Raw genomic sequence first — 27,814 nt, 5'->3', positions numbered from 1 at the left:
CGAATGTTCGGTGAATCACAGATGGGATCGCAGAAGTGTTTCGAGTGCTGCTGCCCAACACAGAGTCACATCTCGGGATTATTCCTGTCAGGCCCTGTGCTCACAAATGTTCTAGCATGCTAAAGCCACTTGAAAATGTGATGTATGGAAGCCGCCAAGTGCGGGACAATACCTCTTCCCTTCTAATGAGGATTCACAATTCACAGTCTGCAGGCCACTTAAACCAGGGAGGAAATTGTTCACTGCAAAATTAACAAAAATGGATGCCCCAACAGCCCATTAAGACCATGTTGCTACCCAGTTGGAAATCAGGCTGAGATGTGTTGGTTGGGGAAGGCAAGTGTTAGCAAATACATACGTCTTGGACTTCTCTGTATTGGAAAGAAAATCCCTCCTCTCTCCTAAAGAACTTCTACATTGCTTTTCTTTTTTAAATAAATTTATATATTTGTAATTGAAGGATAATTGCTTCACAATGCTGTGTTTGCCTCTGCCATACATAGCAGGAGTCAGCCATAGGTATATATATGTCCCCACCCTCTTGAACCTCCCTCCCTCCTCCCACCCCTTCCCTTCACCCCTAGGTTGTTGCAGAGCCCTGGTTTGAGTTCCCTGTGTCTATAGCAAATTCTCATTGGCTATCTGTTTTACCTATGGTAGTGTATATGTTTCCATGTTACTCTCTCTATTCATCCTACCTTCTCCTCCCTCACTGCTGCCTATGTCCTTAAGTTCATTCTCTATGTCTGTGTCTCCACTGTTGCCCTGTAAATAAGTTCATCAGCACCATCTTTCTAGATTCCATATATACATGTTAATATATGATATTTGCTTTTCTGACTTACTTTACTCTGTATAATAGGCTCTAGGTTTATCCACCTCATTAGCACTGACTCAAATTGTGTTCCTTTTAATGGCTGAGTAATATTCCATTGTATATACATACCACAGTTATTGGTTGGGATTTATGAATTGGAGCAGGATGAAAAACAGTACAAATGGAGTATAATTTTATGATGAACTGGATGCACCATCCTGCAGGGCTCTTTCCTGGGGAAGAACCACTGCTATGTCTGGGCTCAAGTGCCGACTGGGGTTGGCATAGCATGAATGCCACAGGTTTAAAAGGAGGGGGGGAAGAACTTACTCCAAAGCTGTTCTTATCCATTGCAATTATCTTGGCTGTTTTTTTATGAGAAGCAGAGTGCTGGCTGAAATGGGCATGTCCTCCAGCAAGATAAGGCCTGGTTGCTTCTGCCCAGCCATGAAATTGTATTCTAGTATGTGGAAAATATTTCTTTTTAGTCTTTTGTAAAAGCTGGGTATATGATTTGATAGCAAGCACATTGTTTCATAAAATGATCCATTTATTTAAAAACCCAGCCACAGTATTTGATATCAAGACTGCCTTCTTGTTATAGCTTGAATTTATCAGTGGAATTTCCATTGCTTGGGGATATGAGATCTATTTTTTTTTTAAGTGATTGTCCTAAGGTAATGAATGATTAAATTCATCTGTTCCATTAAGGGACTCTATAGTCTTCTTTTAATCTCAGGGGAGGAAAACTATTGCCTGGCTTTCTCTGCCATCCTTGTTGCTCTGATTTGCTTCATTTTGTTGACTTCAGTGCAGACCAGCATATTAGCATAGCCCAGGCTTCTGAGGACCACCTGCGCTTTCGGGGGTAGCCAAATCCTATGATTTGAGCTGCAGTTATAATTAAGTCTGAACCTGGGCCAACACTGGAAAAGTTTGGCCAGCTGATCAATTCTTTTTCTCATTAATCAGCAGAGTTGTTAAAATACCCTCAAACCATTGCCTAGACCTCAAATCCTCTTGAATGAACAGGACCCAGCTGCTGTTTCCCCTTTATTATCTTTTTCCAGAACAGTCTAGCTAGAGAATGTATGTTAGTTGCTCAGTCATGTCCAACTCTTTGTGACTTCATGGACTGTATCCCACCAGGCTCCTCTGTTGATGGGATTCTCCAGTCAAGAATACTGGAGTGGGTTGCCATTCTCTTCTCCAGAGCTAGAGAATGAGCCCTCAGTACTTTTAGCTATAATAACAACATAAACTTATAGAGGCGCAGGGCATGCACGCTCAGCCATGTCCAACTCTTTGCGACCATATGGACTGTAGCCTGCCAGGCTTCTCTGTCTATGGGATTCTCTAGGCAAGAATACTGGAGTGGATTGCCATTTCCTCCTCCAGGGGATCTTTCCAGCCCAGGGGTCAAACCCATGTCTCCAGCATCTCCTGCATCAGCAGGCAGATTCTTTACCACTGAGCCACCTGGGAAGCCATAAACTTATAGAGCGCTTATTCAAATGCAGGTTCGGTTGTGTTTGTACCTTTTAATTTATTTAATTATAATAACCATAAAAGGTAATTATCTCAAAATTACAATATGGAAACTGAGGCACAGAGAGTTAACAATTTGCTCAAACTCACACAACAAGTAATGGAACTGGGCTCGGAACACAGGTGATCTGTTGCCATAGCCTATATACTAAATCAGTATGTTTGCTGCCTTGTGTGAAATAAAAATGCAACATGTGACTGTGTCATTAATGACTAAAGGCTTTTGATCATTCTTGCCATGAATTCCTTCACTCAGACTCTGGAAATTACACCTCATTGTGATCAACCTTAAAGGAGCAATAAAATATAGACTCTTTCCCTCCCAAAATCCAAATGGAATAGGAAGCTGAGTATTATGCAGTGGCACAGAGAGGAAGCAGGAGAAGCAAGATTGCCGGCTGTGTTCCTGCTTGCTCTGTGAACTTGGTGATCTAACTTACCTCTCTGAGCCCATCTGCCCACGTGCATCATGGGGCACTGCCTCATGGCACCCCATCACCTTGCAAGACAGGTGTGCACACACAGGTGACAGTGGTGGTCGCTGTAAGATGATGGAGAGCCAAGGTGTAGGGTAGGAACATACTCAGATATAGCTTTGGTCTGCAGTTCTGACTTCTAGATTTACACAAAGTCTCAATGTAATTGTGGTCTGGAAACCATGCCATAAAAAGTGGGAAAGAGGCCAGGGCAGTCTTCCTGAAGAAGAAGTTGAACTGGTCGGAATCATGAAGTTAAAGATGGCTTTCAGATGTTAGGAGCCATAGCTGTTTGATGGGACCTTTGGTAACTCTAGATAGCCCCTATGCCACCACCTGTTTGTCCTGGACCTCAGTGGCAGAATAATAAGGTGCTACCCAGAGTGTGGAGAGGGACCCTTCCCAGAAGGGGGAGCAAACTCCCACACGCTTGGTCAAGTCTATCATCTTCTCTGGGAGTAGATGGGAGTAGACTGAAGGGCAAGGGGAAACCCACTTCCCAGGATAACCTCCCCCGACTTCATGATCTGGGGCCTCCTGCCAGTACTGAGTGGGGCAGGCGTGACTCGGAGGGAAGAGAAAATGAGAAGAAACGGATAGTTTGTGCATTCATGCAACCAAGGTGTCCTGGGCCCTGGTACTGCTGGGTGCTGTGGTAAACAGGTACAACCTGTTTACCCCTTCAGAGATGGAAGAGGATACAAACAAAATGCATACACACACACTCAGTCTGTAAATATCCATTCTACCGAAGGCAAGGGCCTCATCCATTGGCACCCTCACCGTGTGCACCCACAGCACACTGGCTGAGGACTGTCACTGCCTCTAAGCTGCCCAGACACAGAGGGCCTCCCCTGAAACCTCACACCCCAACCAAGAGGCTAGAATCTGGAGCCCACCAGGGGACTCTGAGTTCTATTGCTCTAGCTACTGTATGAATTTCAAAGGGCTTGGTAATAGGTAATTCTACCAGAGAGGGAAAGGTTACTAGCCAGACCCCTACCTGCCTGGTTTCCTGTCCCACATTCTCTCCAATCTACACACTTGGGGCAAAGAAAGAATTGCCATTTGCTGACAGTCCAAATGGGCCAGACACTGACTTGGAGATTCAACTCTATAAAGTAGGTGTTAGAATTCCTGTTCATATTGACGACTAACAGCCCCAAGCATGAGAGACTATACAATTAGCTAAATAGCTATACAATGCTAAATAGCAGAATTAAGATTTGAGATCATCAGATGTACCATGGGCCTGTCTGATTCACTCTTCTCACTACAGCCTGGCTTATAAGATGCTTCAAGCCCAGACTGCCTCCCCAGCCTCACCTTCCCTATTCTTGCTCTCCCTAAATTATCTGTATCCCCCAGGTGTCCTGGCGCCAGTGCCCAGGCTCTTCTAAGTCCCACCTCTCTCTGTCCAAAGCCTCTCAAAACTCAGCTCAGATACCATCTCTGCTAGAAGAAGACACCCTGGATACTCCCAAACTCACCACCACCACCAAGGCTGAGCTGCCTCTGGGCTCCGTGGCATTTGTCATTGTTGTTGTTCAGCCGCCCAGTCATGTCTGACTCTTTGTGACCCCATGGACTACAGCATGCCAGGCCTCCCTTCCCTCACCATCTCCTGGAGTTTTCCCAAGTTCATGTTCATTGCATCAGTGATGCCATCCAGCCATCTCATCCTCTGATGCCCTCTTCTCCTTCTGCCCTCAATCTTTCCCAGCATCAGGGACTTTTCCTAATGGCACCTGTGCTGATCTCTATATGACTGACCAGTGTCATTGTTCTGAACTTTTGTGTCTTTGAGGTCAAAATTGGGTTAGATTCATTCTCTAGCTCAGAGCCTAGACCTTGACCTGGCTCAACTGGGACTCAAGAATTATTTATGGGAAGAAAGGAAGGAAGGAAAAGAGAGAGGGAGGAAGGCAGTGAGAAGGGAAGGGAGGAATCCTGTCCCCTGGAGTCTGTCATACCTCCCTTTCTGCCCTACCTGGGCGGTCTGACCTGTCCCCACTCCCTGACTCTTAGATCCAACAAAGACTGATTTCTCTGTCCCCAGATCAGGGGACAGATTCCCAGGCTGGGACAGTAAATTGACCCTGCAGTCAATCTTTAGTCTTCCCGAAGGGCACAATTTGTTGGCTTGTGTTTCGCAGTGAATTTTTAATCACATCAGCCGCTCCCCTCCCCCTGACCTGACAAGCCTCAGTGCTGCCTGTGCTAAGAGACTGGGGACTCCGTTTGCCTGGGATCTGCAGTGAAACTAATCAGAAAGGAGGATTGTTGCTTAAGCCTCTGCACTGACGGCTGAGCCTCCTGCAAACATTTTCATATGGTAACTGTCCCCACAGTTCTGGGGGCAGTTCAGAGCTGAGAGCACTGAGTTGCAGGGAGAATTTTCTCACACCAGGTTATAAGGTCCATTATTACCAGGAAGGTTTGGAAGTTAGTGAAATAAAATGTGTAATAAGGGCCAGTGTGGAACTAGGCTTCCCAAGTTATAAAGCCTTTCACGTGTATGACCTCAATGAATCTTTACAACGACATAGGGGAGAGATCATTAAAGCCATTATTTCACTGGATGCTTACGAGAGGCTGGACCCTGCTCACACTTGCTTTATAAATACTATCTATTTATGTCCTCAGCACCTATGAGCCAGGTTCCGTTAAAGATTCTTATTTTATGGATGGACCCCAGGAATGTTGTTTCTTTTCTAAAGTCATACAGTTGGAGGATGGGAGGTCTGGAGCTTGAAATCAGATCTGTCTGGTAACAAAGGCCATACACTTGACCACTTTCACAAACAACATGCCCATTTTGCAGATGAAAATTAGTACGGGACTTCCCTGGTGGTCCAGTGGTTAAAAATCAGCTTTGCAAAGCAGAGGATACAGGTTTGATTCCTGGTCTGGGAACTGAGATCCTACATGCCATGGGGCAACCAAGCCTGTGCACCACAATTAGAGAGCCTGTGCACCGCAACTACCGAGCCCCCCACTTCTAGAGCCCATGTATAAAAAGAGAAGCCCACACACCATAACTAGTGAAGCCCATACACACCACAACTAGAGAAAGCCTGTGAATTGCAACAAAGGCTCAGCACAGCCAAAAACATTTTTTTAAAAAAGAAAAATGTGTAAACAGTAGAACCAGGACAGGATCTGAGCAAAGCTGCAGAGAAATGAGCCTAAGATATGGAGTCAGATAGAAAGGGATGGCCATCTCTCTGCCACTTACAAGATGTGTGTCCTTGGGCAAGTTGCTGAGTCTGCATCTTCTCAAGTGTAAAACAGGGACACAGCACCTGTCTTGCAAGATCATTTGCTGCAAACCTTCTCCAGGTGCTGCTTTGAGAAAATCGAAAGCTTTTCATTTTGGACATCTTCTAGACTCCTGGTACAGTAAGCCTTCTGAAGGCATTGAGTCACCACCGGCTCAGGCTCTCTCTGTGTTAAATGTTCATTTACTCGATGGCCACAGGGTGAAAGGAATCATTACTATTGTTGAGCCCGACTGTGATTCAGGCACTGTGCTAGGCACTGTCACATGCTTGCCACAGGCCTGCAACGCAGGGATTTTAAGGCATATTACAGGTAAGGAAACTGAGGCACAGGGAGGTAAGGTGAGGGTCTCAAGGTCTGGTCTGGGGCAGAGGCCAGGTCACCTGGCCCCACCACTCTGACTGCCTCATCCTGCCTGTAATTGTCAAAGCTGTCCGTCACCTCCAGGAAACTGCCTTTTTTTGTTCAGGACACCTGCCTTTGGATGAGGAAACAAAACCAAATCTTGTCTATATTGGTTTTGCTGAATTTTAGACAGCCCACCTATACTAAGTATGTGGCTTCTCTGGTGGCTCAGACAGTAAAGAATCCACCTGCAATGCAGGAGACCTGGGTTCTATCCCTGGGTCAGAAAGATCCCCTGGAGAAGGGACTGGTAACCCACTCCAGTATTTTTAACTGGAGAATTCTATGGACAGGGGAGCCTGGTAGGCTACAGTCCATGGGGTCGCAAAATGTCGGACTCACTGAGCAACTAACACTAACACTACTAGGTTAAGAACTTAATTATTCAGCCTTTTATTTTTTTACTTTTCAAAATAAAATGCATTCATCACCTTGGAAAGAGTTTTTTCCCTCCTGTTTGCAAATAATGTTATTTAGTCTTCTTGATACCCAAGGGAATTTACTTAGAAGTAAAAAAGAAAAAGAAAAAAGAGGGAAAAGAGAGAAAAAGAAAGGAAGAAATTACCATGAATAGAAGACCTATGGGACATAATTACAGAAATACTGCAGGTTCTGCATTAACTGGAAAATTGCAACCATTTCATTGTGGGAGTAAAGCTATTTTCTTTTATTTTAAAGTGGATCCTTCACCTTCCAAAGGGCTAATTATGGTGCTGCCTACATCTTGTGTTCATGGGCTCCAATTTCATCTTTTCATTAACCACAATGGCAAATAACAAAATTGAACTCTGGAAGCATCTCTGTGACGGCTCTGGTAGCAGGTAGGAGGGACATAGCGATCACTCATCTTGTGACTCAGACCATGTTTTCCATAATTGAGCCCACCGTGGACCTTGTCAGAGGCCCCCCGCTCTAGCTCAGCCAAGAATTCATAAAACAAAGCAGGTGGGCGGCTGGAGCCAGGAGGAACTCCAGGGAGGGTGAGTGGAAGGGAGAGCAACGCAAGAGCTGTTAGAAAGTAAATGCCCTAAAATGATGTTTATGGAGAGTTTTTAATGATGTGAGACAATGTTTGAAATCTAATGCTTAGGAGAAAAAGCAGGATATACCTTATGTAGACAGTACGATTTCAACTATGTGAAATATCTATAACTCAATCTAGGACTATCATTACAATATTGGACTATATCTGATATTTAATACATCTCAATCACCAGATTTTTTTATATAATTTTATTTCTTTTTGGCTGCGCTGGGTCTTCATTGTCGTGCAGGCTTTCTCTAGTTGTGGCGAGTGGGAGCCAATCTAGTTGTGGAGCTTGGGCTTCTCACTGTGGTGGCTTCTCTTGTTGTGGAGCATGGGCTCTAGGTGCATGGGCTTCAGTAGCTGCAGCACATGGGCTCAGTAGTTGTGGTCCTGGGCTCTAAAGCACAGGCTCAATAATTGAGGTGCAAGGGCTTAGTTGCCCTGAGACATGTGGCATCCTCCTGGAACAGGGATCGAACTGGAGTCTTTTGCATCTCCTGCATTGGCAGGTAGATTCCTTATCACTGAGCCACCAAGGAAGCCCCCAGATTTTTTAAATGTCCAAATATAACTCAATCTCACAGAAAGGCAGGGATCCAAAACCTCCTCCTGGAGATGTCAAGGCTCCCCCGAGAAAGAGGGATTTCATTTTTCTAGGGGTTGCTCTTCACCTCTTATTCCAAAGCCTCTCCTGGTTCTGTTGTCAATCCCCTCAAGAGACCTCAGCACCATTCCCCTGGCCCCTGCTCCTCTCCCTAAGCCACTTTATCGCTCTCTGAACAAGGACCTATCTTCTGCATTTGCCAAGGCACCAGCAGCATTAGGCTGTTTTGCAAAAGAGACTTTTATCCAAAAGTTTTGAGGATGGGGGCAGTAGTGGGTAGGACTGGGGGAGGGGGAAGTATTGCACAGTAGAGGGTGCGAAAACGCTGAGAGTTAAAAAAAAAAAAAAAAAAAAGCATTTGTCTCTGAATTTCACTGTACATGCCAGTGCTCCGACCAAGCAAAACCTGCTTGGCCCCTTGACTGACAACGCAGGCTGGTGTCACTGGGTTTCACTCTCCGCCTGTGTAGGTGTGTGTTCCTATTCCTCTCTAGTTTTCTATGTGTCCCTCTCTGGGTCTCTGGGTCTTTCTGTGTTCTCCATTTCATCCTTCTTTGTCTTTCTCTCTCTCTCTGGGTGTCCCTCACATTTTCCTTACATGTATCTCTGTCTCAGATAACCTCAAAGGCTTTCATTGTGTTCACATTCTTTCTTTCTGGAGCCCCCTAAACAGAACCCCTTCCTCTCTGCTTTCAAGAGAAGATTTAAAAAAACTCCTGTCTGATTAGCATGCAGAGAATTCAGAAAACTTTTGTTTCAACATTTCAACACATCCAGACTAGCCAGGTAGAGCAAGGGAGGGGAGCTAAAAAGCCCATTAAGGTGTCTTCCCAAACAAATGCCTTCCTTGTCCTTCTGCCCAAACGCAGAACAGCTGCAGCTTTAAAAATAGCTTGCTTTCATCTTTTGAAGGAAATATGCCAAAATTTTAGCATTGGCTGTCTTTGGGTGGCAAGAAGTGCTTTAGCATTATTTATTTCTACCTATTTTTCTGAGTTTTCCAACTTGCCCAAGGCAAGCCTGAACTACTTTATCATAATAAAATCTCCCATGTATTATGCACCTGCCAGACACCCGATTTAATCTTCACAACAGCCTTAATGGGTAGATGTTATTATGCACATTTAGAGGTTCAGAGAGGTCACGCAATTTGCTCAATGTCACACAAACATAGGTGGAGATCCAACCAGACATTAGGCTCCCAGACACTAAATCCTCTGCTTCACCTGCAGGTGTAAAGGCTTTCCACACCTGAAAGCTCACAAGGTCATTCGAGCTGCCTTGCTCTACTCCTCACTGTAAATGCAAGTGGTTCTGCAGGTTATGACTCACAATACTAACCTTCCTGGGAGGATTCTACTTTCCTGCATCAGATCTGTGGCCTGTGGGATGACTATACATCTTAAGCCTGTTGAACTTGAAAGTGTCGTATGATCTACTCGGGTCATTAAAACATGAATAGAAAGGCCATATCACTTTTGTGCCAAAGCAGTAAGATCCAGCTTGTGGTTCTCTGTCTTTCTCCCTTCTGCCACAAGGCAACATCCCCAAAAAGGTCCAAGTGTAAACATGGAGCAGAGCTGTAGTTGACCCAAGATGTACATGTAGCCTGAGCAAGAAATAGATCATTGTTTTTATAACCCATTGAGATGTGGGGATTGTTTGTTACCATATCATAGCATAGCCTAAGCTGACGAACTCTGTATACGCAAAAGTTTACAAGCATAGGGGCTCACTAACATGTTTCATACGTCCTCCTCTTGGAAGGGAAAAATAGGGGGAGTCTTGCCCAAGGCATTAGTGTGAAGTTCAACTTGTCTTTTTCAAAAATGATGTTGGGAAAATGATCTCCTCCCCTAGGGTGTATTTCTGCAGCACATTCTCCTGATGGGGCAAGACTGTCAGAATAAGTCCCAATTACAGGTCCTGGAACTGCCCAAGGACACACAGGGCAATTAGTGCACAGCTCTAAGTCTGAGAGGAGCCCATGGAAGGGAGCACTCTGCCACTGACTGTGGCCACAGCTGGAGGCTCAGGTACCATCTGGGCAGATGGAGAGCAATAAAGATGGACCGCTCAGGGTGGTGCAATCAATTACCACATTTGGTCTGAGATACAGAGAGCAACACAGCCTTCACAGGCAACTTGTTTTCCATGCCTTTAGCAAAGATGCCTTCGAGGGAAGAATGGAGAGTTAATCCAAAAGCTGAAGGCTCAGAAGAGAAAGAATTGCTGTCATCACTGAGGAATGGGCAGGAGAGAAGACACCTCTGCCTCAGGAGGAAGCAGTCAAGTGATTTTTCAAAGAATCCCTGGGGGGAATGAACACAATCATCTCACCCCTAAGTGACCCAGTTGGTAGTTCTGTTGCTGAAGTATCTTTATTCAATTTGTTCTTTTCTCTGGCTGTCTCATCATTCCTGCATTCTTTAATCTGGACCATCCTTCTTTCCTTCACTCACACCATAGTTCATTCATTCTTTCATTCATTCAGCCAGTGGGACCTCTGAGCACAGCACTGCTTCAGATGTCTGCAGCCTGACTGGCATAGACAAAGACCGGTTGGTGGAAGGTGTAGCAGACACAGATCCACTGCTCAGATCCACCTTCAGAAACAGTGGCTTCCATATGGGAGGGGCATGGCTTCCTGACCACCTCCAGCTGGTAGCCCTAGTTTTCAAGCCAAGGTCCAGCTACTCTCACAGCAAACTCTGGCCAATGACTTAGCTGACTGGGCCTATAGGGCCTGGTCATTTCTATCCAACACAGGATGCCTCTAGAGGGTGATCTGAATCCTGGAGCTCCACCAGCTGTCAAAGACCATGGGGTCTCCATCACGGTCTGCTGGCTGCCCCTGCCCATCCTACTTCTGCCCTTTCTCTTTCAGAAGCATCACTCCCCTGTAAACTTTTTGCACCTTTAACTCCATCTCAGTGACCGCTTCATAGAAAACCACACAGGCACAGAAGAGGAAACATGGGAGGGAGAAGAGAAAGCACATAAGGAACTCTGTTGTCTGAGACCAAGTAGTGTTTCTCTCCAGCTCCTTCTCAGAAGACAGATCAAAGCTGATGCTGACTACACCAAGGCTTAAAATTCAACATTCAAACAACTAAGATCATGGCATCTGGTCCCATCACTTCATGGCAGATAGAATGGGGAAAAACAGTGGCAGATTTTATTCTCTTGGGCTCCAAAATTACTGCAGACAGTGAATGCAGCCGTGAAATTAAAAGACACCTGCTCCTCGAAAGAAAAGCTATGATTAACCTAGATGGTATATTAAAAAACTGAGACATCACTTTGCCAACAAAGGTCCATATAGTCAAAGCTATGGTTTTCCCAGTAGTCGTGTACAGATGTGAGAGTTGGACCATAAAGAAGGCTGAGTGCAGAAGAACTAATGCTTTCAAATTGTGGTGTTAGAGAAGACTCTTGAGAGTCCCTTGGACAGCAAGGAAATCAAACCAGTCAATCCTAAAGGAAATCAACCCTGAGTATTCATTGGGAGGACTGATGCTGAAGCTGAAGCTCCAATACTTCACCACCTGATGCAAAGAACCAACTCATTGGAAAAGACCTTGATGCTGGGAAAGATTGAGGGCAGGAGGATAAGTGGGTGATGAGGGATGGGATGGTTGGATGGCACCATTGACTCAATGGATTTGAGTTTGAGCAAACTAAGGAAGATAGTGATGGACAGGGAAGCCTGGTATGCTGCAGTCCATGGAGTCACAAAAAGTCGGACATGACTTAGCAACTGAGCAACAACAGCACCATAAGGATCTCTGTCGCCTCTTGCTAAAGCTGTCTCCATTTAGGAGACAGGAGGTTAGTAGGGAAGGCCAGAACTTAGCCTTGTGGCCCTACAGACTAGCTGGCCAGACTGGCCCTGGACAGCCTTCTCTGAATGTAAACATTAGTGTTGACTCTGAAAAGCTTTTAGAGTGCTCCAGACTCTAAGGGACCAATGGAGGTCAGGGCCTTGCTGAGGAAGAAAAGTGGAAAGGGCAATATGGTTTGGCTGCAAGGACATGAATCATGGAGGGCAGCATGGAGGAGGAGGGATGCTTTATCTGAATCTTAGAGTGAGCTCCCGAAGGACACAGGTAGAAACCAGGACCCATGGCCTGTTCTGCACTCATGTGTTTAGAAATCAGAATAAGAACAAGGCATCACTCAGGTCCCTTTGGGTGTCAGCAACAGAAACTGACTCTGGATGATGTAAAGGATTTGCTTGGAGGCCATGGGAGAACAAAGAATCAGGCAGGAGGTAGATAGAAACCTGGAAGCTCTGGGGCCTCATGTGGCAGGAGCTCTTCAACAGCTCCTCCAGGGCACTGCTGCGAAAATAGAAGGATGCCATTTTAGTGTCTTGGTTTGTCCACTCACTATTCAGTTTCTAGCGAGGGGCAGAGTGCCCTCGCTTTAGCTAGGATGTGATCTGATGCCTTGAGTAGTAGGCATGCCAAGGCAGGATGCACACTCCAAGAGGTAAGAAGAGATCCAGTAGGACATGAGCTCACAGGGCCAAGAGAGAAGTTTCTACAAATGCAGCAGTGAGCATTATCAACGGCAGCACACAGGGACAGTCAAACGGGGACAGAGATTTACCCACAGGAATTAGTAACCAGCTGATTGCTTACTTCAGTGTGGAGGCAGGGATGAAGTTAGATGCTCTGGGTAGAGGATTCAATGGGAAGAGAGAAGATGCAGACAGACCACTCCATTGAGAAGTGTGGAGAAGAAGAGAAGGCAAGAGATTGGTTGTTTGAGAGGACCCATTGGGTAAGGGTGGATTCTTTTTAGAATAGGAGAGATTTGAGGTTCTTAGATGCTAAGACAAAGGAGCAGAGGAGAGGCAAAGGTGAAAAAAATATAAGAGTGGGTTGTACAGTCAGGGCTCAGGGGCAGGAGGATGGCTCAAGAACCTGGGCAAAATGACTGGCCTTTGAACTCTCTTTGCCATTGCTCCTCACTGCTCAGAAAGTATTATTATAATTATTTTTAATATTTATTTGGCTGAATTGGGTCTTAGGTGCACCATGCAGGATCTTCATTCGGGCTCATGGGCTCAGTAGTTGTGGTGCATGGTCTTAGTTGATTCAAGGCATGTGGGATCTTAGTTCCCCAACCAAGGATTGAACCTACATTCCCTGCATTGCAAGACCAATTCTTAACCCCTGGACCACCAGGGAAATCCCTCAGAATGTACTAGACATCACAGGCTTTTGCTCTCTGCTTGCTTAAGAAGATTATTTTAACTTCAAATCTGACATCAGCTTCTTGAAGGCAGGAATCATGTCTCTGTAAGTAGAACAGGAAAATGAAAAGTGAAAATGAGCACGTTAGTCGCTCAGTCATGTCTGAATTCTTGTGACCCCATGGACTGTAGGCCATCAGGCTCCACTGTCCATGGAATCCTCCAGGCAAGAATACTGGAGTGGGTTGCCATGTCCTCCTTTATAGGGATCTTCCTGACTCAGGGATTGAACCCAGATCTCCTGCATTGCAGGCAGATTCTTTACCACTGAGCCACCAGGGAAAGGTGCTGTATAAAAGGGATGGAGAGACCAGAGTTCCAGGACCAATCTGTATTATTAGATTGTGAAAGCTGTGTGTTTCTGACGCCCAACTCCAGGGGCCTGGTCAAATAGGTATTTAATTTTCTTACAAAATAAGAGGTCTGTAGGCAGGCAGTTCAGAGTTGGTACAGCAGCTCCATGGCATATTTGGTATATCAGACTCCTTCTATTCATCTGCTCAGGCACTGGATAAATAGCCTTAACATGTACTTTAGAGCAGGGGTCCCCAACCCCGGAGCAGAAGACCAGTACCAGTCCATGGCCTGTTAGGAACTGGGCTGCAGGAGGTGAGAGGCGGGTGACCGAGTGAAGCTTCATCTGCATCCCCATCACTACCTGTCACTCTCATTACTGCCTGCACCATACCCCGCCCTGCTCCCATGACTACCTGAACCATCCCCTCTTCCGTCCATGGAAAAGTTGTCTTCCACGAAACCAGTCCCTGGTGCCAAAAAGGCCGCCAACTGCTGATTTAGAGGTCATGCTTGTCACGTCATAGACTCAAGATGGCTGCTTGGCCTCCAGGCCCACATTCCAAGACAGAAGAAGGAAGAGGTGAGGACTCCTGTGTTTGAAAAGAAAAACCTTGCTACTAACCCCACACAAACTCTTGCTTGCTTCTCATGGCCTTCTCTAGCTGCTCAGCAGTCTCCTGCTTTAAACAAAACAGGCGTTTCATTGTATCCTGATTTCTCTGCATCCCTGGCTTCCTTCCAGCAGCAACTTTGTGGGGGTCCCTTGGGGATTTGCCTCTCTCCACCATGAGGCTTAGCAGAAGAGTCAATTCAGGCTCCTTCCTTTCAACAACCAAAGTCGAAGGGGTTTGCCAACACCTGCCCCAGGACAGCCAGGGGATTGTGTCCTACTCTTGGCAACTGTGAGGGGCCCTCCTGGGACCCAGGCTCTTACATGAGTGAAATAAAGACAGAAGTGGCTAAAGCTTAGTCATCTATCCCTGCAGTGACATCCTCCCCAGACCATGCTTGCTAAGAGATCATTCCTAGGGTTTTCACTTTCTAGGTTTTCAGAACTGCTTTCTTTCTGCCTGCCCCTTTGTAAGTCTGGATTTTCAACCGTCCCATAAATTATGAAGGTCCAATCCTACCAATAAATTCCCAGTCTCAGCAGAGACTTTTCCATTGCTTATAACAACAATAACAAAAAAATTCTGACACTACTCCAACCCCATCTCTGACAAGCTATGCATAGACCTGGAAAAAACATCTAACTTCTTCAGGTCCTCTCTCCTTATCGAAAAACAATGGTTTATTACTAGAGTACTTTTCAATGTGAACGATGCATTACGACTTTGACCTTTTTCAGAAGGCTTGCATTGTACAAAGTGAGCCTGGATCAACAGCATGGTCTGAATTAGAGTTTTAACAACAGGGTTAGAATATAAAAGCTCCATCAGTAAGATGCTGCTACTGGAACATTTCTTGGACAATTAAGCCCAGGTAGAGGCTCACCAAAACAACTCCACTGCTGGTAGCATCAGTGTACGATGTTTTCATTAGCAAACAGTCACTGCCCATTGTCGTCTGGCCATGATATCCAGGCCTCACCTACCAATTCTGTAGTTTCAACTGTTCTCCATTCCAAATCAACTTCACTGCACCATTATAAAACCCATTTTTTAGGGAATTTTTGTCTTCACCTTAAAGTCCTTTCTGCAGCAGACACGCATCTGCCTTACAAACCTTTAGAATACAGAGCAGAGGACTCTGTAAAACTGTAGTCCATACCTTCAGATAAAAAGAACTTTGTAGGAACAGCAAAGTGGCCCCAGTTTGGCCTTATGTTCTAGAAAAAACTCATTACTTAGCTGCATTTAATAATCCATGAAACATTTCTATTAACTTTCGTGTGTGAATCATGTGCCTGCAAAATGGGTAAAAAAAAAAAAAAGTGGGAAGCAGAAATAAAAGATATGCAGAAAATAAAAATAAGTGAGATCGTAAATATTTGATTAAGGTCTCAGTTTTCAGGTAAGCAGTTACAATTTGGGGCCCTCGGATACCAACAGAAGCCACAAAACACCATTCTGAATTATTAAAATGACCAGGGGAAACTTTTCTTACTACGTTTGAATGAGTACATAGCCCTTCAAACTAACCTCTGCTTAAATACTAACACAGACATTGGTCAAATGTAAAAGAGTCAAAGTTCTAAGTTGAACACTCACCTGTAATTATGAAGCAGATTATATAATGCATCTCACCACTTCATTTTATTTCACTTTTTCTCTCTCTCTGCTCTCACGATCCTTCCCAACTTGAGAGGAATCCAATCTGGATGAGTTGAAAGTTTGCATTCTAGGATATTTTTTAACTGTACGCTTACTGATTTTGTTTCTATTTTTCTTAAGTTCAATGCATTTGTTCATTCAACAAATATTTCTTGATTACCTACTAGGGGCCAGGCACTGCTCTAAGTGTGGCAATACGGAGTTCCCTGGAGGTCTAATGGTTGGGTCCACACTTTTGCTGCAGGGGGCATGGGTTCAAACCCTGGGTGGGAAACTAAGATCCCACAAGCTGTGCAGTGTGGCCAAAAGTAAATAATAATAAGAAGAAGTGTGGGGATATATCAAGGAACAAGATATATAAAGACTGAGTCCTTTGAGGACCTTACATTTAAGCAAGGGAGACAAATAATAAAGAAATACGTATTCTGGGACTATGGTGGTCCAGAGGCTAGGACTCTGTGCTCCCAATACAGGAGGCCCGGGTTCAATCCTTGGTCAGGGAACTAGATCCCACATGACACGCTAATTGTTTGCATGCCACACTTAGACCTATTGCAGACCTTTTCTTTCTTTTTTTTTTTTTTAAAGAAACACACATTCCAATGACAGATAGTAAGTGCTGTGAATGGGACGGTACTTGGGAGTGTTCATTGTTTATGTCTTAGGCAGGTGGTCTGTTCAAAAGCTAATCAAGTGGGCAAATTACCTTGGGAGTTGGGGGAATATACCATTTCAGCCAGTGAGAACAGCAGTTCAGTATCTCTGGGGTGCAAACAGGCCTAGGGTGTTCAAGAAACAGCGTCAAAGTCAAGGAGCCTGGGGGTGAGGAGTGGTCACTGTCAGGAGTGGATGGCATGGAAGGTTCATCAGGGGGATCCTGTGAGGCCTTGGAGGCCACTGGGGACAACTTGCTGTTTCATGCTAATTGTGGTGGGAGCCGCTGAGGACTTCTGAGTTGGGGAATGCTGTGTCCTGATTCATACTTCAAAAGGATCAGTTTAACTCAATAGTAACTGTGACCAGTGGAGCCAGGTTGACAAAATGGTAGCTTCTAGTGGAGGCCTGGTGCATCAGCCATGTAAGAAAGAATCGGCATAGACATTATCTGTTCATTACCTATAAGAAAATATCCACCTTTTAATTAATTAAGTAAGTAATTAACTTGTTTGTTTTTGGTTGCGCCTGGGTCTTCATTGCTACACATAGGTTTTCTCTAGTTGGGGCAAGCAGGGGCTACTCTTCTTTGTGGTATATGGGCTTCTCATTGCAGGGGCATCTCTTGCTGCCAAGCAAAGAATCCAGGCTCACAGTCTTCAGTAGCTGTGGCATATGGGCTCAGTTCTTGCGGCTCAAAGGCTCTAGAGCACAGGCTCAGTAGTTGTGGTACATGGGCTTAGTTGCTCTGGGGCATGTGGAATCTTTCTGGATCAGGGATGGAATCTGTATCCCCTGTGTTGACAGATGGATTCTTAACCCCTAGACCACAGGGAAGTCCAATATCCACTTTCTAAAGTCCTTAAATGGATTGAAAAAGTTGTCCCATTTGATTATTTTAAAAGTCCACCAGTCTCCTTTTCTACATTTTACTTTCAGCAGCCAAAGCTTGCACTTTCTGAGAGCTCAGAAGCCAAGGTTATGGGCTCACCCCACCACAGAGGTTGACCCATCTTGCAGTACCATCAAGGTCCTGTCCAAAAGCAAGTTTTCCAGAATGTTCTCAGGTCACACCTGTAGGCCTGAGATGATATGCAGAAAGTGCTTCATCAGGTGACAGAAAAAAGCTTTGGAGTAGTTAGAGCTTGATCTCATCTGGTAACCACATTTTACATGCCTAGAATTAATTTGCAAAATGTTCAAAATGAGCTACCCTGTCAGTTCCAGTGTTTTCCTTTTAGTGACCTCCCTTCTTCACTCTTTCTTGGGTGGGATAATTCTGAGCCAGGTTCTTTACACATTCTTTGCTTTCTAGAGTTTTCCTACAGGACCAAAATCCAACTATATGTAGCTGGCTTAAAATGCATCCCAAATAAATTTACTTATTGGCTTCCCAAAGAAAGCATTTGCATTTGAATCCCTGTATCAGGTTCTGCTCCTAATGGACCCAAATTGCGATGCCCTCTGTGTAAAACCCTCCCCCATCCTGAGGTGGCTTTACCTGGCCACTTCCTTGACTCATAACGGCAGAGAGGATTCAGGAGAAATGAAATTTACCCATAAAGGAGTGATAAAAAAAAATTACCCTGTTATATTGGTGATTCATGAGCCCTTTGTGCGCTGAAGCAAAGGGCCTGACCCTATCTAGATAGTCCCTGATCTACAGTATTAGGAGCTAACTCTCTCTCCAGAATGGATGTCTCAACCACTGCTCCTCGCCCCTCCCTGACCTGGGTTAAGTGAAGCAGGGCTATTATGTAAGGTTCTTACCTCCCACCACTAGAAGACACTACCTCACACCCAGAAAGCTAGGCTTCCTCCTGTTGGTGTTCAGTCTCTCAGTTGTGTCTGACTCTGCAACCCCATGGACTGTAGCATGCCAGGCTTCCCTGTCCTTCACCATCTCCCAGAGCTTGCTCAAACTCATGTCCTTTGAGTCAGTGATGCCATCCAACCATCTCATCCTCTGTCGTCCCCTTCTCCTCCTGCCTTCAATCTTTCTCAGCATCAGGGTCTTTCCCAATGAGTCAGTTCTTTGCATCAGGTAGCCAAAGTTATGCAGCTTCAGCTTCAGCATCAGTCCTTCCAATGAATATTCAGGATTGATTTCCTTTAGGATTGACTGGTTTGATCTCCTTGAAAGGCAATGCCAAAGAATGTTCAAACAAACACAAAGTTGCACTCATTTCACATGCTAGCAAAGTAATGCTCAAAATTCTTCAAGTGAAGCTTCAACAGTATATGAATTGAGAATTTTCAGATGCTCAAGCTGGATTTAGAAAAGACAGAGGAAACAGAGATCAAATTGCCAACCCATTGGATCATAGAAAAAAGCAAGAGAATTCCAGAAAAACATCTACTTCTGCTTCAATGACTAAGCCAAAGCCTTTGACTGTATGGATCACAACAAACTGTAGAAAATTCTTCAAGAGCTGGGAATACCAAACCACCTTACCTTCCTCCTGAGAAATCTGTTTACAGGTCAAGAAGCAACAGTTAGAACCAGACATGGAACAACAGACTGGTTCCAAATTGGGAAAGGAGTATATCAAGGCTGTATATTGTCACCCTGCTTATTTAACTTATATGCAGAGTACATCATGGGAAATGCCGGCCAAATGAAGCACAAGCTGGAATCAAGATTGCCGGGAGAAATATCAATAACCTCAGATAAGCAAATGACACCAACCTTATGGCAGAAAGTGAAGAAGAACTAAAGAGCCTCTTGATGAAAGTGAAAGAGGAGCATGAAAAACCTGGCTTAAAACTCAGCATTCAAAAAATGAAGATCATGGCATCTAGTCCCATCACTTCAGGGCAAATAAATGGGGAAACAATGGAAACAGTGACAGACTTTGTTTTCTTGGGTTCCAAAATCACTACAGATGGTGACTATAGCCATGAAATTAAAAGACGCTTGCCCCTTGGAAGAAAAGCTATGACCAACCTAGACAGCATATTAAAAAGCAGAGACACTACTTTGACAACAAAAGTCTGCATAGTCAAAGCTATGGTTTTTCCAGTAGTCATGTATGGATCTGAGAGTTGGACCATAAAGAAAGCTGAGCACTGAAGGACTGATGCTTTTGAACTATGGTACTGGAGAAGACTCTTGAGAGTCTTGGACTGCAAGGAGATCAAACCAGTCAATCCTAAAGGAAATCAGTCCTGAATATTCATTGGAAGGACTGATGCTGAATCTCCAATACTTATGCTTCCTCTTGAACCAAGGCTTAATCTGCAGTACCCCAGAGAAAGAAGCATTCCTTGCAAGGATAGGTCACTGCCCATCCCCACTTTGGCATTCTGTGTCAAGCCTCTTCTTCATTGGGTCAGGGCCCTGACTTAGAATGATTTAGCCCTTGACTCAACCTATAGTTCCAACATGCTACACACAGATTTTAAGTTCCTAACCTTTCTCACACGCTTCCCACTTTGCTGGGAGATAAACCATGCTATCAATAAGAGAACAGCCAAAGATCATTATACTCGAATTTTTTAAAAATCTCAGAGTGAGAATGGCCTTTATGGTACAAAATCAAGAAGCAATAAAAAGAAAAGGGCAATAAATTTGACCAGTATTTAAAATTTCTGAGTTGCTTAAAAAAAAAAAAAAAAGGAGGGATTTAAAAAAAGGGAGAAAAATGCATATACATGGATAATACATGCATAATACATGGGCTTCCCAAGTGGTGAAGAGGTAAAGAATCTGCCTGCTAACGCAGGAGACACAAGAGATGTGGGTTCAATCCCTGGATTGGGAAGATCCCCTGGAATAGGAAATGGCAACCCACTCCTAGCATTCTTGCCTGGAAAATTCCATGGACAGAGGGGCCTGGTGTGCTACAGTCCATGGGATTGCAAAGTGTCAGACATGATTGAGCACACAGACAACATGCATATACATATGAAACCACTTAAGCCTCCACAAAAGGCTGTTACCTCTGATTTCAGAGAAGGATCCTGAAACTTGGAGAGGTAAAGAGATTTTACCCAAGGTCAGCTTGTTGAGGCACATTTCACACCCTAAGGGAGTCACTCCTGATTCTATAGGAAGATAGATGAGGGAGGAGAGATGGAAGGGGACATGGGAGGCAGAGCAGAGGAAGGGGAAGGGCTGAACTACCAGGAGAGAAGGGGTGTCAGGGAGGGCATGGACACTGCCTCCTCAGTCTGAGTAAGAAGAGGTGGACTAAGCCGATCACCTGTCACCTGTACAGTTAGTGTGTGCTAGCTGTGTGCCCTGTGCTGATTCCAGAGGAATCCTAAAAGTAGGGACAGTATGCCACTCCAGCCAGTCTCGTGGGAGCAGTGTGAGGATCAGATGACCAGGCAGGGACCCAGAGCCAGCTTTACAAAACACTCTGTACTAAGAACCTGTCATGGATGCTAGGAAGGGCTGGGAATGAGGTGTGCAGCAGTCATAAAACCTTGACATCATCCTCGATGCCTCTTTCTTGCACACTTCAGATGACTCCATTAGGAAATCCTATTGGCAGAAACGGATGCATCTTGACCTTCACTTCTCCTGTAAGGACTGGGAGTTATGGAGGGTTCTGGGTGAGCAGAGGAGGCCAGGCTGCACTGGGGAAGCAAATTCAGGAAATAAACTACCTACAAAGATCTCAGAGAATATGGATCTGAATCTCCAAGGCCCCAGCATTTTGTTGTGATTGCTTTGCTCATTCTAAATAAATTTTCATTCACAAGCCTTGACCCTGCAGGGCTTTCTGTAACAGCCCTCTTTTCTCCCCTGCCCCCACAACTGTATAAGCTTCAGGCCCCAGAAAACCTTCATCCACTCCTGGTTTAAGGTCTCAAAGCTCACCAAGGCAGGACTTGAGAACAGAAGTGTAAATTTGTCATGAAAGTGGAGGCAGGGCCGCAGTAAAGAGTAAATCCTCATCTAACATGGCAGAAAGTCAATAGATAAATCAAGAAACCGCTATGTAAGCTTATTTTTTAGGGACATGGGGGTAACCACTAGAACTCAACGGAGGAAGTGATATAAAGGACTGCGTGGAGGGCGCAAGGGAGAGGACCCTATTGCTTTCATGTCAAGAACACGTAAGTAGATAATTTTATTTTGTAAAAACATTCATGCGTTACTCTGATATATTTAAAATTTTGATCTTTAAAAAAAGAAAATAAAAAATAAAAATAAAACGGAATACAAAACAGAAAAATAAAATGCAAAAGCACACACAATAAAAGCCAGTGAATGGGGGCAGGGGCGGGAGCGTGGGGCAAGTGGGCGTGGTTTCTAGGGAGGGGGCGGGGCATGGGACCCGGGTCTCCTTAGGGCCCGCCCCCAGTGAGGAAGTCGGGCGCCGGCGGTTTCTCCCTGACTCCGCCCACCTCGGAGAGCCGGAGTAGCGCAAGGTCAAGTTCTCCTTAGACCCGCCCTCTCACCCCGCAGCGCGGGGGCGGGGCGGGCAGGTCCTGGGCTGACCCCGCCACCCACCCCGGAAAGGGCCTTTCATGCGCAGGCCTGGCGCGGTCCTCGCTGGGCCTTCGGTGCAGGGCTGTTGGCGGGCGAGGAGCCCCGGTTCGGCGCCTCCGGGCCCCTAGTTCCCTGGAGTCCCCGGAGGCTCGCCGAGTGCCTCTGCGGAGCCCCGCGACGCGCAGGTAAGCGCAGTCAGGGCCGGACCTGTTCAGCCCGCCTTTACCCCGGCTGGCGGCCGCCGACACCTGGCCGGCGTCGGGGCGACAGGTGGAGGCGGGGCGCGGAGCCCGATCGCCCGTCCGGGTCGGGTGGACACTAAAGCGCCTCCTCTCTACCTCTGGCGCCGCCCATTCTAGCTACAGCTTTTTCAACCTAACCCCAGCACCCCTGTGGCTCAAACCCGAGCCTACCTTCAGCACTCGTGCACTCAACAAATACAAATAAGGTTTCACCAAACACTGCATGCCTCTGGGCTCCGTGCTGGCGGTATAGTGCCGGCCAACGAACGTGGTGCCCACCCCCGTGGGTGGGAGAGACCCACAGCAAATAGATAATCTCCACACGTGAGTGTAAAAGTTAAAACTGAAAGATCGGTAGAGACAGTACGTGCCGAGTGCTGGGAGAGCAGGTAGCCGGTGGTCCCTATCTATAGAGAAACCGGAAGCTCACTCTTCAGTATGAATGTAAGGGTTCCAAAGCGGAGAACCACAGAGCAAACACACTTATTGGGAGGGGCTGTGGCTTGTTTGGGAAAAGGACGGTTTGGGGGCCTGGCCCACTGAGAGCTGGAAGAAAAGCAAGGTCCTTAACTTCCTCCTCTGTAAAATGGGACTGTTCCTCCCCATTAGCGATTGAGACGTTGCATATAAATGACTTGGTGGTATTCAAACGTGCAGAGTGAGTGAGGTAAAGGTGAAGATGTTTAGATGGAGCAGGGCATTGGTTTGGGCCGAACACTGTGCTGCTTTCAGCAAAACTCACTTCCCCTCTCCTGGAGTCCTGTTTCCTTGTCTGAGTAGAATCTCTCAAACAGCTTCTTCTCTGAAATGACGACCGCTTTAGTCACTCATTCTTGAAATATTTAAATGGTGCCCACTCCGCACTGGTCCTGCCCTCCTGGAGCCCACGTTGGGTGGATCAGGTGAAGTATACTGACAGTCCCAGTCTGGTGAGCGTGGTGCTCTGGGAGCAGAGCCTGACCCTCTGGCCTTGCCAGGGACAGCCCTTCTGCTCCCGGCCAGGGCCGGGTGTGCATTTCCCAGAAAGCCTCAGTTGCTGCTGCCACACACAGAACACAAGGCTCATACTCCTCAGCTGAGCATTGACTTTACTATTTTCATTGGTGGCAGTACCCCTTCATGAGACAGCAACCCTGCTGGTCCCTTGCTGAGGAACCCCAGGGATTTAGGAGTGCGTTGGGGGCTTCAGAAGACACCTGGCTATTGACTGCTTGGTATATTTTATTGTCTTGGATGATGCCAATTCCTTCTTTGGCTCTGTTTATACTGTTGGTGTAGACTGAGGATTTGCCCCATGAAAACAGGCCAGGAAGCCCAGAGAGTGGCGAACACAGTTGAAGGAGAAATCTGGCATGGTTTGTGAATAGGGATTTTAAAAAAATAACAACAGAAGGTTTCTGGGGGAAGGGAGAGGAGAGAGGGCAGGCTTTGGGCAGCCACTATGTTTCAGACGGGAGCAATACCACTTGTGGAGAGCAAAAGGGGAGTGCTGGGTTAGGCAGTCACAGACCCGGGTTCAGATTATTTGTTACTGCCTAGCTGTGTCTGACCCTGGGCAGGTCACTTATTGTCTGATTGTGGGAGCTTAAGACAGTGTTTGATATCTAGTTGGCTCCGAAGAAATGTAACCTCCCTCCCTCTTCCCCTAAATAAACTAAAACAGTGGTAGTATTTGTGCTTACTTCAGAGCCTCATTATGGGGATTTAATGTACCTAAAATACATAGATCAGAGTCTGACATGTAGAAGTTACTGCTGCCATCACAATTGTTATTCTTTATTCTGGGAAAAAATTGATAAAATGAGATGGGAGGTTGGTTCTGAGGAACTGTGCGGGGTGATTAGTGGAGAAGTTGGGTTATCTCTTGCAGTGGTTTTACCGGAAAGCATCAGCCCTGGCAGCAGAAAAGGGTGTTCTGTGTGATAAAGGGCCTTTTGGGCAGCCAGGCTGTCAGAAGACTCAAGCCAAAGAAAACAGCAAAAGCATAGGGGTTGGGGTGGGGTAGTAGAGTTGAAAGAGACCTAATGTTGTCTTGTTTGGGTTGTCTCTAGCCCACAGCCAGATGTGGGTCCCCAATGAGAGCTGCTCCTGCCCCTTGCTGGCTCCTGCCCTCCTATGGGTATGGTAATTGCCTGAGACTGGTTGGTCCATGAGCTGTGTAATTCAATTCTGTAAGCCCTGTACCCAGCAGAGTACTGGGCCCATAATGAATGAATGAATGAAGAAACCTAAACCTGCAGGGCAAATTTCCCAGTGTGTTTAAGTGTGCTGTTAACAGAAAAGAGTATGAAAATAGGGAGAGATAGCTAATGTTTTTAGGCCCTTGCTAAGGGCCGTTTTCATGTATGTTAAAACTTAGTGGTGAACACTGCAGCTTTGGAGTTAGATGAAATTGCTGGTGTGATCTCACACGCATCACAGAAGCTCTTACATATAAGTATGTGCACTTTTGCATCTGTAACGTGGGACTCATTGTCCCTTATTCACAGGACATTTAGTAATACTTCCATATAAGTATGTGGCTTGCTATCCTCAGCACACAGGCTTCCCAGGAGATGCAAGAGACATAGGTGTGATCCCTGGGTTGGAAGGACACACACACACACACACACCCTCATCACGCAGCATGAGGTATCAGAAGTACTCAGTCAATAATAGCTGCAGTTATTATTATTATCTTGATAACTGCAGGTAATAGTATTATTATCTTGATAATCCTCCCAGTGATCTCCACTGTGAAGACAAACAGAAGGCCACAGACACAGATGGGTGGCATTGATTCTGAGCTCAGTCCCGTCTGGAAGCAGAGGCTCTGTGCAGTCTGGGCAGACACTAACCAGACAGCTTTATGTGCATTTCATTCATTACTTAAAGCACTTGACTATGTGAAATCTTAAAAGGAAAAAGAATTGCAAAATGATAATTTATGTGCCTTTCAAGTTCAGGTATTTTATCATTGAGATAAATCTTCCATGCATCTATGTTAAACCACTTTGGGCTGTCGAAGCTTTTAAATAAAGTGGTTCGTCCTGACCAGTGTCTGTCTTTGCTCGTTTATCATAGTTCCCTGGTCGACAGACAGATCCCATTTTGCAGGGCAGGCCTCAGGACGGCAGCTCCTGCCCCACTGTTTTAGACATGCAGTTCGGCATGGTGTGTTTAACAAACCACAGTGGACTCATGATCCCTTCATCACTGTCTCACTCACGTACTCACAGACCCACAGCACCACTCTTGGAACTAGGAATAGAATTCTAGGCATTCTGTGGTCAGTGTAAATCTGGGGAAGTTGGCTCCAGGGGAATCTCAGATTCCCAGTGATGGGTTTGGGGATGAAAATGCCTTGGATGAAGGTGGCAATGTCTTCTAGAAGTCAGGGCTGTCTGCCCTTCCCATCCAGAAGTCCCATCTCTGGGTCTGACCTCCTGCTGGGTAAAGGTCTGATCTGCATCTCTGTGCCTCCCTGCTGCCCCTGCCTCTAGCCAGAGCTTCCCTGAAAGCCAGAACCCCTGCAGCACATTCAGGAGCACACCCTGCTTAAGGAAGCCTTTCTGAATTGACCCTGTGTTCCCATGGCCCCAGTGGGCACCTCTGCTGGGTATTGCTTCTCCAGCTTCTCTGTGGGCCTTGAGCACTTCCAGAGCTACTGGACTGAGCATCCTTGGTACCCAGCACCTGTCTTGCTCATTGTCCTCTCTCCTGCCCACTCCCCAACCCCCACTTCTATTCATTCTTCAGGCAGCATCCTGGGGATTAGAATGCTGAGAGAAAGTGACACAGCCTCCACCCTCATGCGGCCCAAAGACGTCATGAGACAGATTATTGATAAAGACAGCATTGAGCACACGACCACACATATATTGTCAAATTTTAAACTGAATTTACTGCCTTGAAGGAGAAGCCTGGCATGCCAGGAGAAGCATAAGGTGGGATAGATATAGAAATGTATCAATATACATAGAGGAGGCCCATAAATGTTAGTTGGGATCTTATACTCAATTATTTATATATCTTTGAAGATTATTGGATAGTATAGTGTTTTTCTATAAGTTCTGGCAAATAATATATTTTATGTGACCAGGGTAATCTTCTAAGAATGTGTACTTTAAAAATCATTGTGCTTTGGCTTCAAAATGGGAGAATAATGCTAGCGCTGCAGTTCACTTACACCCCAGGGCCCCAGGCCACGGACTGGTCTGGTCCACACTGCACAGCGGGACTGAGCAGTGGCTGGCCTGTTAGGAACCGGGCTGCGCAGCAGGAGGTGAGCGGCAGGCAAGGGAAGCTTCATCTAGATTTACAGCTGCTCCCGTCACTCGCATTACTGCCTGAGCTCCACCTCCTGTCAGATCAGCAGCAGCATATAATAAATAAAATGTGCCTGAATCATCCTGAAACCACCCCACCCCCCAATCCGTGGAAAAATTGTCTTCCATGAAATCGGTCCCTGGTGCTACCTGCTGACTTAACCCTTTACAGTTACAGAGCCCTGCCTTGGATGTTGTCTTGCTGGGTGCGCTAGTTCTCACTATCACACCTCTTATACTGGCTGGTGGCAGCTAACAGACATCCAGCTTGCCTCACGGCAGACGAGCACAGTGGGCATCGAAGCCCCGTCCCTTCAGAGCCACAGGGTCCACTGAGAGCCTGTTTTCCCTCCTCCTTCGATACCTCTGGGCACCAGGCTGAGGTTCCAGCATAGATTTTATGATGTTGCGTCTAGAGACCTGCGATTTGAAGGGAAAGGGCACAGCTGACTGCTCTTGTCCAGGTCGGGAGGGGTACCTGCATCCGGCAGAGGGTAGCTGGGTGGGTGAGCTGGCAGCGAGCTACTCCTGCAGGGCCCTGTCGTCCCAGTGTGGTCCCTCTTGAGGAGCCAGGGTCCTCTCTAGAGGGATACCATGCCTGCCTCAAGCCCAGTCAGTCCCTCTGAGAACCAGGAGAAAATCATACTAGAAGTCCAGCTTTAAATAAAACATGATCCAAACAGCCCCAGGAAATGTTCCCTCTCCATGACTGAATGGTATTAAAGAGTTACTTTATTTATTTGGCCAGTGCTGATGGCAAAATACATCTTCGATCCCCACCTGTCTCAGAGGTGGACCTTATTACGAGAGATGAGCGGCCGTCTTCCCCGAAGCAAGGGAAGGGAAGCTGCATCGCAGTGCAGAAATTGAGCACCAGTCTTGGTGGGGTTGGGGTTGACTGCTGTATTCTCAGGGTACAGCTCTAATAGGATTGTAATCGCGTGGCTCTGAGCCACGGAGAAAAGAAGTGACTCTGGAAATCTGCCTTCCATAAGGCTGACACACAGTGATGGTATTTATGCCTCTCAGAAGTGCATGTTAAGTGGTAGGTATTTATGAAAAGGGTTCTAAGGAGTAAACATGCCCATCAGTCATCCCGGAGCTTTTTAGAGCCCCTAAGATGGTTTTAAATTAGAGCCTACCTTCCTTCCTGCCGTCCCCCTTCCATCAGCAAAC

At 46.1% G+C, this 27,814-nt stretch overlaps 1 protein-coding gene across 2 annotated transcripts in view; it reads left to right on the top strand.

The window, feature by feature from the left end:
* The first annotated feature begins 22,024 nt into the window (after positions 1–22,024).
* The window catches only part of NMNAT3 (nicotinamide nucleotide adenylyltransferase 3), a 134,841-nt gene continuing 129,051 nt past the window's right edge, over positions 22,025–27,814 (top strand). Inside the window, exon 1 of one of the 2 annotated variants that reach the window (XM_061167708.1) lies at positions 22,025–22,274. The gene's annotated coding sequence lies outside the window, so the exon portion shown is untranslated. The remainder of the gene's footprint in view (positions 22,275–27,814) is intronic. The other variant, XM_061167707.1, reaches the window with a different exon arrangement.

The sequence above is a fragment of the Dama dama genome, chromosome 19 (genome assembly GCF_033118175.1).
Source record: "Dama dama isolate Ldn47 chromosome 19, ASM3311817v1, whole genome shotgun sequence".
NCBI classification, from domain to species: domain Eukaryota; kingdom Metazoa; phylum Chordata; class Mammalia; order Artiodactyla; family Cervidae; genus Dama; species Dama dama.
The sequence above is the reverse complement of the archived record's forward strand: the minus strand, read 5'-3'. Positions and strand labels throughout refer to the sequence as shown.